The sequence below is a fragment of the Propithecus coquereli genome, unplaced genomic scaffold, assembly GCF_000956105.1.
Source record: "Propithecus coquereli isolate 6110/MARCELLA unplaced genomic scaffold, Pcoq_1.0 Scaffold184, whole genome shotgun sequence".
NCBI lineage: Eukaryota > Metazoa > Chordata > Mammalia > Primates > Indriidae > Propithecus > Propithecus coquereli.
The window spans coordinates 4,220,726-4,232,955 of record NW_012143190.1 but is presented as its reverse complement, the minus strand read 5'-3'; positions in this window follow the sequence as shown (position 1 = coordinate 4,232,955).

The following is a 12,230-nucleotide window of genomic DNA, read 5'->3' as shown; positions in this document are numbered from 1 at the left end:
GCACCACCCGAAGGATGGACTCATTTGAAACTCGGACTTAGGGGAGGAGTGGGGGGAAAGGGCAACATACATAACCTAAACATTTGTACCCCCATAATATGCTGAAATAAAAAAAAAAAGAAATTATACCTCGCTTTGGTCTTTCCCTGAGTTTCCAAAGCGACAATGGATTGGTTTTCACAGCCAAAGTAACCTAGAGATTAACAACAGCCTTGGAGATAGACTACTATTTACATACCTCCTGTTGCCTGCAAGCATCTGGCAAGGTTAAGTGGACCAACCAAACTTTACAAAGAAGCTTAGCCAAACTATAATATGTCAAGAAACTAAAACAAACTGGGTTCAAAACCTTCCTATTGCCTCGACAAGAATTTGTGTCTCTCCCAAGGAGACACTAAAGCTTAGCCCTTTTGAAATCTTACATGACTGACCTTTCCAAGTACAGATCACTAGAGAATGCATGGAAGCTAGTTATCTTCTAAAACACATTGTAAATTTAGGAAACGTACAACAAGCCATATTAGACTTTGGACAACAAGTTATACCCTGTCCTCAAGAAGGGAAAATTGCTCCCCCATCCAGCCTGGAGACTGGGTATTATTAAAAGACTGGAAAGAAAGGGGTCCACTGACTCAATTGGAGCCATTGTGGACAGTCTCCTACCAGGTTCTCTTATCCACCCCCACAGGAGTCAGACTGAAGGAGATCAAGAGCTCAAGAATCAAACTGGTGTATTCCTAAGACCCAAAGGCCAACGAAGACACTGAAACAACAAATGCATACGAGTATGAGCCAATTGATGGGCTAAAGCTCCTTTTCAAAAAGATAAAATAATCAGAACTTACAAGTAATGTAACCACCAATATTGAAAACCCCTTACATATATTTCTTGGCTTTTCTCATATTAGCTCTTTCTGGGATTCTTACCATACACAATATGCTGTGTCAGGCAGGCAAAATTCTCTATTTGCTTATTTTTAAGCACTCATAACCCTATACCATGGTGCTATCCTTAGCCACACTTCTTCCCCATACTAACAATGGTCCTACTCCCCACATTTCCATGTGGGGGTCCTACTCTCAGGCCTAAGACATGCCCTTATATGCCCATGTTCAAGGAGGCCCTCTCTTTGCTCCAAGAGGGCAAGAGTGCAAAGAAAAGTAGTCCAACTGTTGGATATGCACTAGCATCTCCCTTGAACGGGGGCTTGTCACCATCCAATCCCACCCTATGAATGGAATCAGCTAGAATCGTATATAATCCCCTCATATTCCGATCACCCTGGGCGGACTATAAATCTGAGAGTCTGATCCATGTTAGATAAAATCCTGTTAAATTCTTTGCATACAGGACTAACCTTAACCTTCAAGGAGCAATCTTTACTTCAGTTACATTTGTATAACAAGCCCACCTATGTCTAATCAGCTCTCCTCTCCCTGAGCCCTCTGTGGGATACTTCTCAACCATTCACAAGCTTGCAACCACATCTTCCATCTATCTACTCACCACATGCAGGTCACGGTATGGAAATATATCAACACTGCCCCCTTTTAAGCCCTTTCCTCCCTAAGCCCAACTATGTCACCTTTGACTGAACTTCAAGAAAGTATTCAGGGACGAGCCTCTGTCCCCCACCTCCAGGTTCATGCCCCTTCAAGGGGCATAATTTTTGGTTCCAACTCCAGAATATTAACATAAATGGATGCAAGAAGCTAGATGAGGGTAGTCAGAGCCACAATATAGGATGGAATCCTACAATTCCCTCATTCAATTGGGCATTTAACAGACCCACAATCCCATCCAATACTGCTTGTCTACCCCCGTTGGCTAGAATGACTATAGCTTCCACATATGAAGGTATGGAATGTTCTGACAGGTACTGTAGTCACCTTGGAAAATGTGGATATATTTCAGTATATCCATAGATATCTGTTTCAATACCAATAATAAGACTTGCTTTCTCTGTGGCTCAAATGCTCGTCTATGTCTCCCAGCAAATTGGACAGGAACATGCACTTTAGTGAATATCATTCCCCGTTTTACTCTTACCACAAATCCAATCCCTTATCCACCTCCAACTACAGAACCAAGTGTAGAGTCGTGGTGATCTTGGAAGTCCTGGGGATCATTAAAGTGATTGGGACTGGAACTGGAGGTCTCCTGAATTCAGTATTTTCAGCTCAAAGGGTCTCCCTGGAAATCAGTCAATTAGTCACAGACCTGGCAGAACAAATTAACGTCCTTCAGGAACAAATCACTTCCTTAGCAGGGGTAGTGTTACAAAACAGAAGAGCTATAGATCTGCTTACAGCCAACCAAGGAGGCACATATGCCTTCTTAAATGAAGATTGATGTTTCTTTGTCAATTAATCCAGAAAAAGTACAAACTAATTTACAAAATATTCTAAAAAAGGCCAAAAATCTTCAGAAACAAGGAAATTCTGGGGGATTCAACTGGTAAAATTTTAAATTAAATTTATGGTCCTGGTTTTCCAGGTTGACACCTCTCCTAGGACCCCTGGCAGTCTTATTTCTATTGCTCATTTTCGGGCCTTGCCTATTTAACCTCTTGGTCAAGTTTGTCTCTTGTAGGTTACAACATATTCATTTCAATCTCATGATGATTCAACCTCTGCCTGCTGGAAACACCAAGACCCACCCAATGGATGCTTTGGACCACCATGCCTCCACTTTCAGATCTCAGGAGCAGAACTTGTAGGGATACGTCAAAAGAGAGATAAGAAGAGGGTCGCAGATAGGAATGACACTCCTTTTCAGCAGGAAGTAGTTACAGAAGACTGACCACCTGTACCCTTTCCCTGAAAGAATTTAGGCCCATTTGCCTCTCAGGGGAAAATGTTAGGGATAGGTGCAGGTTGGCAGCATTAAACACAGGAAAAGAGGAGGTGGGTGAATGTGAGGAGGCTAATGAGTATCTAGAACCAAACACACTATCGTAGGAACTTCAGGTCATGGACTTTTCTGAGCCAGAATGCACAGAAACGAGGAGCTCATTACCAAAGGTAACCTTTCCTTCATTAACATACATTAGCATGGTAAAAATCACACCCCCAGGACCATGATAGTTTACAAATGTCATGGCAACCCCTGAAAATTACCCTATAAGGATAAAATGGGGCAGGCTCTTAGCCCCAAGAACTCTTCACCCTTTTCCCAGAAAATAATGAATATTCCACCCAACATTTAGCATATCATAAGTTATAGACACAAAAGTAGAAGTGTGTTAAGACCCCAGGGTCTTCTACACTCCTGGAGACAGACCTGTTTCCCATCCAGAAACCTACTTTTGCTTTGTATTCTTGAAGCCTGCAATAATCACTGCTTGTGTGGAAGCTCTAACTGTTATAACCCCCTTGCACTGGCCATTCTTGTGAATTTTTCAAGCAAGGAGCCAAAGAACAGGGACAATGCTTCTCATAAATCAACCCTTACACCCCATGTATTGTTGATGGTGTTGACAATTTGGAAAACAATCTAACAGTACATAGAAAGGTTAATCCTGAATATGTCATATGACTCATCAATTCTACTCTTAGGTATATGCTTGAAAGAATTTAAAACAGGTACTGAAACAAATATTTGTACATGAATGTTCATAGCAGCACTATTCACCATAGCCAAAAGATAAAAGCAACCTAAATGTACATCAGTGGAGGAAAGTATAAACAAAATGTGGTAGGAAATAGTCATACAATAAAGTACTCTTCTGCCAAAATCAAACAGGGATTAATTACTGACTCATGCTGTAACATGAATGAATCTTAAAAACATTATGCCAAGTAAGTGAAATAAGACACAAAACACACCAAAGACCAAATGCCACATATTGTATGATTCCATTTATGTGAAATACCTAGAATAGGCAAATACCTAGAGATTTAAAGTATAATAGATTTCTGGCTAAAAGGGTTCTTGTTGGAGGAGGGAATAAGTAGTGACTGCTAATGGGTGTGTGGTTTCATTTTGGGGTAATGAAAATGTTCTGGAACTAGATAGTTGTCATGGTCACAAAACTTTGTGAATATACTATTATAAAAACCACTGAGTTACACAATTTGAAAGGGTAAATTTTATACTATGTGATTTGCATTGCAATAAAATAGAGGATGTGATAGTGGCAGAGGGATAGACACTTTGATGGGTGCAAGAGTATAGAAAACTTAAAAACATACCCCCTCATCAGTGTGGCCATTTTTGACAAAGGAACTAAGGAAATCCAACAGGGAAATGAAAATCTATTAAACAAAAAATAGGAGAGTAATTGAATATCTGGTACAAAACAATGTACCTTGACGTAACTCTCACAACTTATCTGAAAATTGCCTCAAAATCAATCACAGACTTCAATGTAAAACATAAATGTAAAATTTTAGAAAACCACAGGAAAACATTTTCAGGATATACAACTAGATAAAGAGTTCACAGATAGCAAAATCCATTAAATAAGAAGTTGATTAACTGGACTTCATTAAGATTCTAATTATTATCTTTTTGGCTCTGTGAAAGACTTTGGTAAGAGGGTAAATAGACAAATTATAGCGGGGCAAAAATATCTGCAAACCAAATATCTGATAAAGGACTCACATAAAAATATATGAAGAGCTATCAAAATTTAAAAATAGAAATAACCAAATATAAGAAAAAAATGAGCAAAATACATAAAGAGACATTTCACTGAATAAGATATACAGATGGCAAATAAGCACATGAAAGATTATCTTTGAGAAAGATGAGGTTAAAACCACATGAGATATCATTACACACCTGTCAGAATCACTAAACAAAACAAAAAAGTAACAATACAAAACACAGAGAAACTGTATCCCTCCCACATGTTGGTGGAAAATGTTACAAGTAAGCCACTCTGGAAAACAGATAGTTTCGTAAAAACTTAAACATACAATTATTATATTATCTAGGAATTGTACTCCTGGGAATTTATCCCAAAGAGATGGAAACTTAGATTTACACAAAAACCTATCTGTGAATATTTGTAGCTTATTGATTTATAATAAGCTCCAAACTGGAAACAACCCATATACCGTTCAACTGGTGCCTGGAAAAAACAATTGTGCTACACTAATTAAATGAAATACTCCTCGACAATAGAAAGAAATGAACTATCAATGCAGACAAACTGCATGAATCTTTAGAACATTATTCTGAGTGAAAAAAGCCAAATTCAAAGATTGTATATTCTATGCTTCTTTTTATATCAAAGCCTTGAAATGGCAAAATTATAGAAACTGAGAACATATTGGTTACTAGCAGTGAAAGATGTGGCTGGGCAGTAGGAAAGGCGGCTAGCTACAAAAGGGGGATAGAAGAGATCTTTGTGTTTATGGAATTGCTCTGTATCTTGAACATATGTCAGTATCCCATTTGTGACATTGTACTATACTTTTGTAAGATTATATCATTGGGAAAAACTGAGCAAAGGTGCACAGGATCCTTCTGTATTATTAACACTTCTTATAATTGCCTGTCAATATACAGTTATCTCAAAATTTGGAATTAAAATTATTTGTATTTCTATATACTACCAATAAGAAATTAGAAAATAAATGTTTTAATAGGTCATATCACTTACAATAGCATCCCCAAATATCAAATGCTTAGGAATAAATGTAACAAAACATGAGTAAGTCCAGCACACTGACAAAGACACAATATTCAAACTCTTTCTGTCCAAAATTACACAGCACATCTTTGGCGCTCTGTCCAGATCCCCAGGTACATGCCCACTTCTGGGTATCAGAGGATGGGAACAAAGCTAATAATATTGAGACGAGGGTGATATTTCTGTAAAACCTATCTTCATGAAGCTTGTATCCTCCAGCTTATTCTTTCCCACCTCACGCACCTCTAGGTTCCTCTTCACCCAACACTGCATTTTTCTCTCACTAGCATCTTACTCTAAGGACCTTGGAGCACATTCAAATGCATGGATCTCTGCCCTTATTTGGAAATACTATTCCCCCATGACATTTACCTTCTGAGATCACCATACCCCAGAGCATGACGTTCTATTCCTTAATTAAATATAAATTTTGAATGTTCTTCTTTGAGCCATAAACCATAGGAAAACAAAGATAAGTAGAACACCTTCACTGTCCTCTAGGAGTTCACACTATTAAGGATGCATTAATTCGTTATACAGACCTCAAATTACAACAGATCTGTCTAAGCAAACTTATATGGAACTTAAGGGAACCTAGTAACCCGTCTCCCTGGCAACAGTTTCCACTCTACTCATCGCCTAAGGACGGATTTCCTTCCCTTCCCTCCCATTCTTCTATTTTCCTGATCAAATGAATGTCATGTCACACACATAATACAATCAAGAGAGAAAGTACAGGAAAGAGAAAATAAAACCTAAAGGTGGTACTTATTGCCTCCTGGAAACTGTACCCGGCTCTGTATATCCCATTTCTTCAAGAAGTCTCTGAACAACCAAGCTAGTTCGGTGCTATTATTTCATCTGTCATGGGAAGATGCAGGAATTGGGTCTCTCTTTAGAGTGTTCACTGTGTCGAGGGTGCAGCTTCAAAACAAAGGAAGCATATCTAACTGAGAACTCATGACCCTGACCCTCTTCTCCTTTACTTTTTTCCCCCAATAATGGGACCAAAGATGTTAGGGAAGGTTTTACAAAAAAAATAACACAAGAATCTGAGGTTACTAAATGGCATGAAAGAGTATAAGGGAAAAAGAAAGCCCTACTTCTACCAACAATAAAAAAATAACAAAAACAAAGAGGAATATTGCAAGAAATATTAGAGACATTATTATTTTCTCCACTCCTCAGGTGCTCTTACTGACTACAACAAGATGTTAATAATAAATAATCAAAGAATATGAATAGTTGGAGTCTAAATGACACACACACATGCAATTATACACACAGTGAAAAATGTACATAATTTGAACTTTGCTAAATACTAAACTAAAGCAAAGATTCCAACTCACAATCACCAGATTAAGAAGTTTTGTATTCCTTAAATTCAGAATTAGGGTAAATGACAATTTACAATTTTTATGTCTTATAGCAAAATGACACAATGATACACAAGAGTCAGTGGAGATTGAGCCATTACATTTGGAAACCAGATGATATCATAATCAAATTCCATGAAAAATATTTTCACTCTTTTCCCCACTGAAACTATCCCCACAGAATTTATACTATCATTAAATTGAACAAAAATGAGGACTATACCAATGCATACCCAAACGTTCAAAGTAATGTCATTTAAAATGACCCTGAAAAGTTATTTAACAGAAGCAACCTGAATTTCTAATAATAGTGTATAATAATTAATTGAATAATGGTCTTTTCCCACCATAGATGCTGATGATACCTTGAAAAATAATTACTAGGGCTTTTCAGCAGTCTGAAAAGTGCTTGTGAAATTACTACTAGGTGAAAATCAGAATATAAATTATATGTAGCTATCATTTCAACTATTCAAAAAACATTTATTCATATGCAAAAAAGATCTGGCCAGGAACACAAACAATGTTATAACATGTATTAGGTGTGTGGCATTGAAATTCATTTGATCAGGAATATAGAGGAATGGGGAGGGGATGGGAAGGGAAGGAAGGAAATCAGTCCTTCGGTAACGAGTAGAGTGGAAACTGTTGCCAGGGAGACGGGTTACTAGGCTTCTGAAGTAGCGTAAATGAGAGATGATGAAATTCTAAACCAAGGGAAAGGATGCGGGGATAAAGGGAACAGGAAAATTGAGGCTATTATATGTATTTTTTACAGAAAGACCATATCTGAAAAAAGTAGAAAATGTTTCTTTTCTTCAGAGAAAAACAACTAAAAAAACCCAGAAAGTAAATGTTACACAAGCCTTCTGACTATTAGAATAATTTGAAATAATAATATTAGGTACCATTTGCAAATTACTTGATCAGTGCCAGGCAATTACCTCTTGTCATTTTTTTTAATGTAGCATATGATGTTGTTTTTATTAGTATTATTATGTTAAAGAGGAGATGACTGAGATGGGTAGGGTTACACACCTTGTTCCACAATACACAGCGAGATGGTAGGAAATCTAGAATTCTTAGTAGATCCTAATTCACCTGAACAGCATGCCCAGTGCTTGCAAAGGGATGCTCTACTGTACAGACCAAGCCTGAAAATCACCCTTATCTCTCTCTTCCTTTCCCTTTCTTTCTTTCTTTTTCTTTCTTTCTTTCTTTCTTTCTTTCTTTTTCTTCTTTTTTTTTGTAAACACATTTCTAGAATTCTTGATCATCTTCATGCTGATTATTTTGCTACTCTAGAGATTGGGGTTTGCAGTGTTTGTTCTGTGAAGATTATGGTTTATGAGTTGCCTTTAAAATTAAAGAAGAAAAAGGTGGTCAGGTTCACCCTTCAAGTATCCTTTGGGGATGGGTGGCAGTTAACAAGTGAGGGGAGCAGGTGGTGCATCTAAGAGAATATCCAACGGTGGATCCAGGTCCCTTTCCCATGTAGAGGAAAGAAGCACAAGTCCCGGGGTCACTTGGTTATTGATCCTGGGGTAGAAACTGAGGGAAGGAGAGCAACTCACGAGAACTCAGACAGGGGCACAGGGAGCAGGAGCTGCATTGTGGTGAGGGACGTTTGATTAGAAGTCAGTGAAAAAAGACAGAAAGAGGTATTGCAGCACACAAAGAAGACATGGCAAAAGCGACCACAGGAGAATTCTCCAAAATCCACAGTTGTTGGATTAAAGCCATGGTGTTATAACAATGTTTTGTTTCTTTTTCCGTATTTTCAAAATCTCATAATAAAATATATTTTTTGTTGATTTTTTAGAGACAGAGTCTTGTACTGTCACCCAGGCTGGAGTGCAGTGGCATGATCATAACTCATTGCAACTTCAAACTCCTGGGCTGAGGGGATCCTCTCATCTCAGCCTCCCAAGTAGCTAGAACTACTCCTGATCTCATGTGATCCTCATAACTTGGCCTCCCAAAGCGCTGGGATTACAGGTGTGAGCCACTATGCCTATACTATGCTATCTTTATACAAGTGAATTTAATCCAATTGAATGAGTTTCTTTAGTTAGTGGGCTCTCCCTGAGATCCATCCAGTAGCACTACCTTCATCCCCACATGCATTCAGGGTTTCAGGAGGTATTAACAAAATTCCTTTCCTAAGACAATGACACTTAAGATTAGAATATTGTTAAAGGTGTGCATTAATGGTTTAACTCTTTACCTGAGCTGAAAGTGTAGCCTAGATAAGGCAAACTGCATATAGAACAGAAGAATCATGCACCACAAGACTCTGACTTGATTTATAAATACCGTAATATGTAAGAAATAGCAATAAGATTAACAGGTTCAAAAAATAACAAAGGGAGAGAGTATTTACCCCATAAAAATAATGATTATCTCTTGACTCTAACAACAGGTAAAAGACAAGCAAAGAACAGGAACATTGCTTTTAAAAGCAATTTAGAAAAACAAAGGAATTCGGAGAGATAGTATATGTTATAAATTGACCAACTTCATAGTATACGATGTTAATCTGAGTGTGGAGAAATGGGCATCAGTAGACTGAGGGTGGGATCCATAATTGTGGAAATGTGTGTGAAAGCAACTGGGAAATATGTGATACAATATAATATAATCATATTCTTCAAACAGCAATTCAATTTCAACAAATATGTACAATAAGTATTCAAAAATAAGGATATGTATTGTGGCAATTAATACTAGAAAAAAATGGAAAATATCATAAATCTCTATACATAATAAATGTTTTCAATCATCTATACCTAGTTAATAGAATATTGAACATCACTTAAAGTGGCTGAGACACTGACATGAAAAGATGCTCTCAATGTGAAAAGTAGTATAAAAACATATCCCATTATTTTTTTCCAAAGAATACACATGTGCAACATTCTTGTAAAATATATGGATTATATTGTGGCTATGTAAATAGAAATGGAATTACTGGAGTAATTTCTCTTTACATATACCTATGTTGTCAATTATTTGTATTTTATTTTAAATTATATATTTTAAATTTATGAGTATAAAACAATATGTCACTGTAAAAATGAAAGAAGATAAACATTTGTATAAATGGGTAAAGACAGAGACAATTTACCTCAGAAACATATATAATAAATTTAAGAAAAAAGATATGAGCATCCCAATAATTAAACAATTTCAGAATCGTAGGGTGGCATACCATTTCCACATATCCTACTGTCAAAAACCTACTGAAGCATGTGTACTGCAAAGTCAGTGAGGCAACATATCTTTTGCACCACTGGGAACTAATTAGGCAAGCCCTAGAAAGTACATTAAAAATGTCAAACATTTATTTCTACTGAGATATTCACATTCAGGAATTAGTATAAAGAAAACAATCAGAGTTTATACAATATTTTTAGTTATAAAGATGTTTATCATTGCATTGTTTGGGGACCACTTAAAATAAAAAAGAATGAAAAACAATTAGCCATTAAATACAGTATGTTATATAATAATTTAAAATGCTATTTCTGTAGAATTTTTTGTCAGCAACGTCTAGCAATCTAGATGGCATCAGGTTTGGCATATTAAACACAGAACAAAGGTGGACAGGGGTTGCTGGAGGCACATATAACATTGAGATGGGAAAAAATCCAACTCCATTATTGCTATTTTAGAGTCGATAAGGGAGCAGAAATTCTTTAGTAACATATAAAATTTATGTAAGATCTTTGAGTGATCTTTAATCCATATAACCCCTGGTCATTGGAAAAATAAATTCAATGGTGTTTGGAAGCCATAACCCAGAAAGAGGAAGTAGGTTTCACTTCTTTCCATTGATAGAAACTATTTCACAGCTAAGGAGTTTAAAATGAAAAAAAAAAAATAACTACTACTTATGCATAAATATATTTATATGAAAAAGGCAAAATACAAATTCTTTATTCTCAAAATAAAATTACCTCTAAGTGTCATTCCTCATTTGATGTCAGATGACATTAATCCACAGGTGGCTAGAGAGAATTAGTAAGAAAGCCACCAAACAGATCAGTGTATAAAGTGAAAAAAGTAAAAACAAACAAATAAAAAAAGAATTAGTGAAAAAGCCAATTTCAATGAACAAGGAACTTTGGTGAGGGGAAGAGATCACCAAAGGATGAATGATATTATTGTTTGATTAGCTTTGAATTCCAAAGTGCACTGTGAGATCTAAAGCTTCTATTAATAGATTGCATATTTCACCTGGAAAACAAAACCAAATTTAATACCAATAGGACTATTGCCCTTCTCAAAAGCCCCCAAGGATTTCTAAGAATTCATAATAACAAATCTTTGTTGTATTAACTTTGTTCCTTCGTTTTGATAAAAAAAAAATTGATGGAATTTTAGAAAACACACCCTACATTTTTATTCAGGGCTTCAGTTTGAGAATGAGTTAGTGGTATATTAATTGAGAAAGAAAATAGCCAAGATTTTAATGGCTCAAACATAACCTACCTGTAAGAAAACTACTTAAGGTCAGATAACACCATCCGAAAGAATTAGAACTAACAGAGTATGAGCCTAACGTAGATTAAGAATGATGTTTCTTTCCATTAGTCATATTGAAAAATCTAATCATTCATCAGGCACTGAATATAGTACACAAAAGGAATTTCCTCAATTGTGGCAACAATTAGCACTAGAATGAGCATTGTTCTGGTCTAGCCTAACACATCTAAAATATTTAACTAACTTAAGTAAATCCCAGAATATCTGAATCAGGAATATAGAATTAAAAAATATAGTGGTCTTAAAAAATGTAACATTCAAAATGTCTGGCATTCAATCCTGGGCTCACAAAGAAGCAGGAAAATACAGCATTTAATGAAGAAGATAATCAATAAGCTAAAATTTATCAATAACTGACATGTTATCATTAACAACAATAATATTAGAAACGTTATTAAAATTGTATTCCATAAATTTTAAGTTTTCAGTAGAGACATTGAAGTAATAAAAAAGATCAAGATGAGACTTATAAACCTGACAGCTAAAATGCATGAAATAAAAAATTACACTAGGTGGAATCAAGGATTAGATGTTGTATAAAGAAATAATAATCAATTTAATAACATAGAATTAGAAACTATTCAAAATTAAACATGCAGAGAAAAAAAGGATTTCTTTTTTTAAAAAAAAGAAGATACGAAGCGTAAAATTAATTTTTCTACAT